The following is a 5236-nucleotide window of genomic DNA, read 5'->3' as shown; positions in this document are numbered from 1 at the left end:
AGTACAACGTAAAAAAAAAACAGAGGAGCCTGATGGTGTGAAAACGAATTTCAACATCCAATCTAACCGGCAAGTGTACCGGGTCGCATCAAGTAATAATAACTCACATGAGTGAGGTCGATCCCACAGGGATTGAAGGATTGAGCAATTTTAGTTTAGTGGTTGATTTAGTCAAGCGAATCAAGTATTGGTTGAGTGTTTGTGATTAACAGAAACTAAATTGCTTAGAATGTAAAAGGGAAAGGGAGAATTGCAGTAAACTAAAGAGCAGGAAAATAAAGAAGCTGAATCTTAAAGAGCAAGTAAAATAAAATGCAGAAACTTAGATTGCAAGAAATGTAAATAACAGAAGCTTAAAGTGCAAGAAATGTAAATTGCTTGAATCATAAAAGGAATTGGGGATTGGGATTGCAGAATTTGAACAAGGAACAAGTAAATGGCACTAAACATAAGAGAGAAAATTGAAGTGCAGTGAAGTAGATCTTAACAGAAAAGTAAAATGACTTGAGAATTTAAAGAACTAGAAAGCAGTGCTTAAGTTGCAGCAAATTAAAAGGGGTTGAGATCTCAGGAGTGGAAGAGACTAGATAACAAGTCTAGATCTCAAATCCTTCCTTGATCCAATAAGAGCAATTGCAAAAGAAGTAAAGAAAAGTAAATTGCAGAAACAAAGTAAATGAAGAAGCACTAAACAGTAATCCAAATTCAATTATGCAGAAAGAAAATAAACAAGGATCTCAAAGTGAGATTGAAACAGAATTTCTTCAATTCTCCACTCAAAATCCAAAGCAAGAAAATAAAAGAGAGTTCAAGAAAGAATAGGGAAGAAGAGAATTCAATTCTCCTTCCCAATTCTCCAAGAACAGAAAAAATGTAGAAGCAAAAGCTCAAAATCAAAATGCAAGTAAAAAAGAAAATTCAAAATGAAGTCTAAAGGTCCTAATTACATCAAACTAACTCCTATTTATACACTTTCTATTCTTGGATATTGGAATTTGGATGGGCTTTTAATTTGGTGAAGAATTGAATTAAATTGGAATTTTAAATCTCAATTTCAGCCCAAATGCATCTCCTAGGGGAGTGCTCAGCTCACAAAGTGAGCTGAGCTTTGTGCCTTGCATAGCGTGCCTTGCTGGTTGGGAAGCATCAGGGGAGAGCTCAGCTCACTTTGTGAGCTGAGCGCTAGTGTCTTGGTGCGTGTTGTGTGCCTTGTGCTCCCAAGACCTTGCGCGCGTCACTCCTTCCCTGGCCGTGTCTTGCTATGTGCTTGGTCCGTGTCATCCGTGTTTTGCTGCACAAAGGAGTAGCGCTCAGCTCACTTTGTGAGCTGAGCTTTGGTGTATCCAAGGAAGGGTCCTTGGTTCGAAACCCATGGGAAGCATGCGCTACCCCTTTTCTTGGTTGCCTTGCTTCCTTGCTTCCTCAAGGTGTGGGGTTTGAACCCTGGGGAGTGCATTTGGCCAATTTTGGCTTATTTTCCATGTGAGTAGCGCCTCCACCCTTTCCCCTTGGTCATGGGTTCAAGTCTTGGAGCATGCATTTGGAAATCACAACACCAAACTTAAAACTTGCTTGTCCCCAAGCAAGCATCAAACACAAGAGAAGATAGAATGAAATAGATAAGTGTATATGTTCTTATTAGACAGATAGTTGAACTTGGTCTATGGGGCTTTATGCAGATCAAAAGTAGCTCATTTATTACTTGCTGTCAAAACAAACAATGTTCCTCTAAGGGTTCACCAAGGTTGCTGCTATAACTTCTCGCTTTTTGCTCATTTCCCTTGTTAGCTTTTCTTTTTCTTTTGCTTTACAGAGCTTATTTCTTATTACAAGCTTGGTGTCAAATGTTGCAGTGGCCTTTGGCCTAATTTTACTCAACATTTCTTCACCACAGACACATGGCTCACCTTTTTCCTCCTAGGATCATTGATGCCCAGCATCTCTTTGGATAACTAAATGTTTTGTGGCTAGGTTGCTCTTTATTGTGGACTTTCAGTTGGCAATCCCAAATCAGTTGTTCTAAGTTGCCAAGTTTTAAAATACTCCTTAGAACCTACTTGTCCAAGCATATCCTAGTACAAAAACACCACAGGCATGTGTCCTAGGGTCCAAGCTATTGGTGTCTAGCCTTATTGTTTATTTCTTTGCCAACTTTTGGCTTTTCTTCTTCTTTTTCTTTCTGTTTTGGTTTACTTCCAAGGGATTTTCAATAATTGAGAGATCATAACAGCAAACTAGCTTAGGCTTCCGGTAACAAGTCATTTCACAACATTTATTCTATGAGCTATCAATTAAATCAAACACATATACCACCACTAACTTTTATTCTCACTTCTGCAACATTGAACCATTACTTTTCTAAATCAAACATCTCTCTTTTATTCACACAGCAAGGGAAAACAAAACAAAGTATTCAAGTTGATGAATGATGACAATTATTATGCAGATAACTTTCAAGCAAAATTTATGCAGATAGCCCCTTTTTTTTTTTCCAACTAATTACTAGTGCAAGTAAAAGGAAAAGTAAACATAAATCAAATGGAGGCATATCATGTTTCAGACATGCATCTTCCTTATTTAAACAATACTAAGAAAAGAGACTTCACCACCTCTATTTGTCAGGCATTTCCATTCTTTTTGATTTGCTGGATTCTCCCTTCTTCTTCTTCCTCTTTTGTCCATAATCTTGAGCTTCCTCACAAGGACATCTTCTGTCCCAAACGGGATCTGCGAGACCTGAGAGCCCAACTTCTTCCAATCTTCGGAATGCCCTCTGAGCATTGAGCCGAGATTTTGCTGCCTGGCAGTCCCTAAGTTCTTGGCATTGATCAAATGATTTGAGTTGGGGATTGAGTTGTGGCATGCAACGGCTTAAGTACTCCAACCTTGCTTGCACATCTTCATTACAATCCGATTGTTGCAGATGTCTAATCTCTCCAAGAGTGTGGTGAATGTTCTTCCACTGATACACATTTTGAGTATACTCACCATACTTGGCTTGGGTCAGAAACATTTTGTCATATGATTCTTGAAGTCCTGTCGTGAGTTCCCTTTGTCCCTCGAGCATCTTGGCTTGGAATTCTTGTTGTTGAATCATTGACTGTTGCTGCCAGCTTTCCAATTTCTCCTCCATTTTATGCTGCCAAGCTTCATTCTGCTCCCTGTCTTTCAAGTACTGCTCCCGGTGCGCTAGATATTGCTCTTGACTTTTTGAATATTGCTCTTGTGCTATCACATTTTGCTGTGATATTTCCTCAAGAACTCTTTGTAGTTGACTCATATCTATGGCATCGTGGGCTTTTTCTCCTTCTTCCTCTGCTCTTCTTCTTCTTTGGGGCCCTTCTTCTTGATCATCATCCTCAGTCATTCCCTCCATGGTTTTCTTTGTTATTCTTGAGCCTCTTCTTACTATCTCTGTGTCCTCATCTTCAAAGATCACCCCAGCTCTAGTACATAACCTTATAATTGTACTTGGGTGGCCAAGCCTAGTGGATTTGTTTGTGCTCTCGGCTATCTCTTGAATACTATCGGCTATGAGCTGTGCAAGATTGATTTCTCCTCCATGTAGGATACAGAATGTCAAGAGTGCTCGCTTGATTGTGACCGCTGAGGTGTTTCCCGTAGGGAGTATGGATCTCCTTATTATTTCATACCATCCTTTGGCTTCCGGAATGAGATTTATCCTCTTCAGACGGCTTGGGACTCCTTGTGAATCTTTTTCCCAATCTGTGCCTTCCAGGCATATCCCCTGGAGAATCTCATCAGGGTCATTTTCGTCTTGCAATCTGGCCTCATAGCTGGGCTCTTCATAAGTTATGGTTCTCAGCTTCAAAGCCCTTGTAATAGCTGCTGGACTAAAATCCACTTCAGTTCCTCTAACATAGCTTTTGTAAGAGGGGCTCTCTTCACTTCCCTTCACAGCATTTGCATAGAACTCCCTGATCATGAGTGCACTAATTTTGGGGATGGGATCACATAGAATGTCCCACCTCCTTTCTTCTTTGATTTGTTTCATGATGGGGTATTCTTCTTCCTTCAGTGCAAAGTATCTTTCATGGATGATGTGCTTCGTTTTCATGAACCTATGATATTTTCCTTCATGAAACTGAGATCTAAATCTCTTTGTATCATAGGTAGGGGGTTCGGTCACCATTGGTCCCTTCCCCTTTCTTCTCTTTGAACTTGAGGAGGCCATGAAGTTGAGTGAATGGATGAAGCAGAGGTGAGTTTGGGGATTGATTAAGGTACGGTCTAGTTGTGTTAGGGAGTGAGGAAATAAATGTTGTTATTATGAGTGAGGTGGTGTATATGTATAGGATTTCTAAAGGTGGAGGCAGAGGTGTGTGTTTGTAAAGAGATTTTGTAGGGAGATGTGATGCAAGAGATGTCTCAACTGATTTATAGGCACAGGGAGAAGTGTTGACCGAATATTACACTTGAAGCTTGGTTTGGTCATGGGTTGTGAAGGGTAGAGATTGAGTTGAACAACCTAGTGACTTTATGAGATGAACGACTTGCATGTTCTCTTGAAGGTTGACAAGGATTCTCCTCCTATTGGTTGCATGGGGTCCGTTCCTCATGGTGGCTAGCATTCAGATTTTTTTTGCTTTCCAAAGTTGGCACATCTCCCTAAGCACATGTGACTCTTTTCTTGACTTGACATAACCGTCCCATTGCCTTGTCCTTGCTCCAGCCTTCTCTTCTCTTTTTTTTTTTCTTCGAATTAAACAAAAATGAGATGCTTTAGTATACCATTATAGCACGGTGGAGAAGTGAGTAATTGTATTAAAAAGAAAAAATTCTTTTTATGAGAGATCCATTGCGTTCCTGACTTGGTGGACCAAAATTTTTTTTTTGTGAACACCAAACTTGTTTCTTGCTGAGAGATTAATGTTGCACCAAGCATTTGTCACAATTGATACTCTCATCATAAATTCTAATTCAAAAATTCCTAGAAATAGTAACAATGCATGCTTCACCTCTGCATGATTTTTGATTGTCTTTTCTCTTTTCTAAACAAGAGTTGATATTTCTTATAATTGACACGTATGCAGACACCAAACTTAGTGTTTGGTCATATACTTCATCTCAGTGACTAAGTATATGATCTCAAAGTGCTTGAAAGGTTAACTTTTGTGTGCTGTCAAGCACACCAAACTTAGAAGTCTGACATACATTTCAAAATAATGTATGCATCTGTCAAGTATGTTCAAAATCATGCTGAGGTAATCAAGAT

The sequence above is a fragment of the Arachis hypogaea genome, chromosome 13 (assembly GCF_003086295.3).
Source record: "Arachis hypogaea cultivar Tifrunner chromosome 13, arahy.Tifrunner.gnm2.J5K5, whole genome shotgun sequence".
Classification (NCBI taxonomy): Eukaryota; Viridiplantae; Streptophyta; class Magnoliopsida; order Fabales; family Fabaceae; genus Arachis; species Arachis hypogaea.
The sequence above is the reverse complement of the archived record's forward strand: the minus strand, read 5'-3'. Positions refer to the sequence as shown.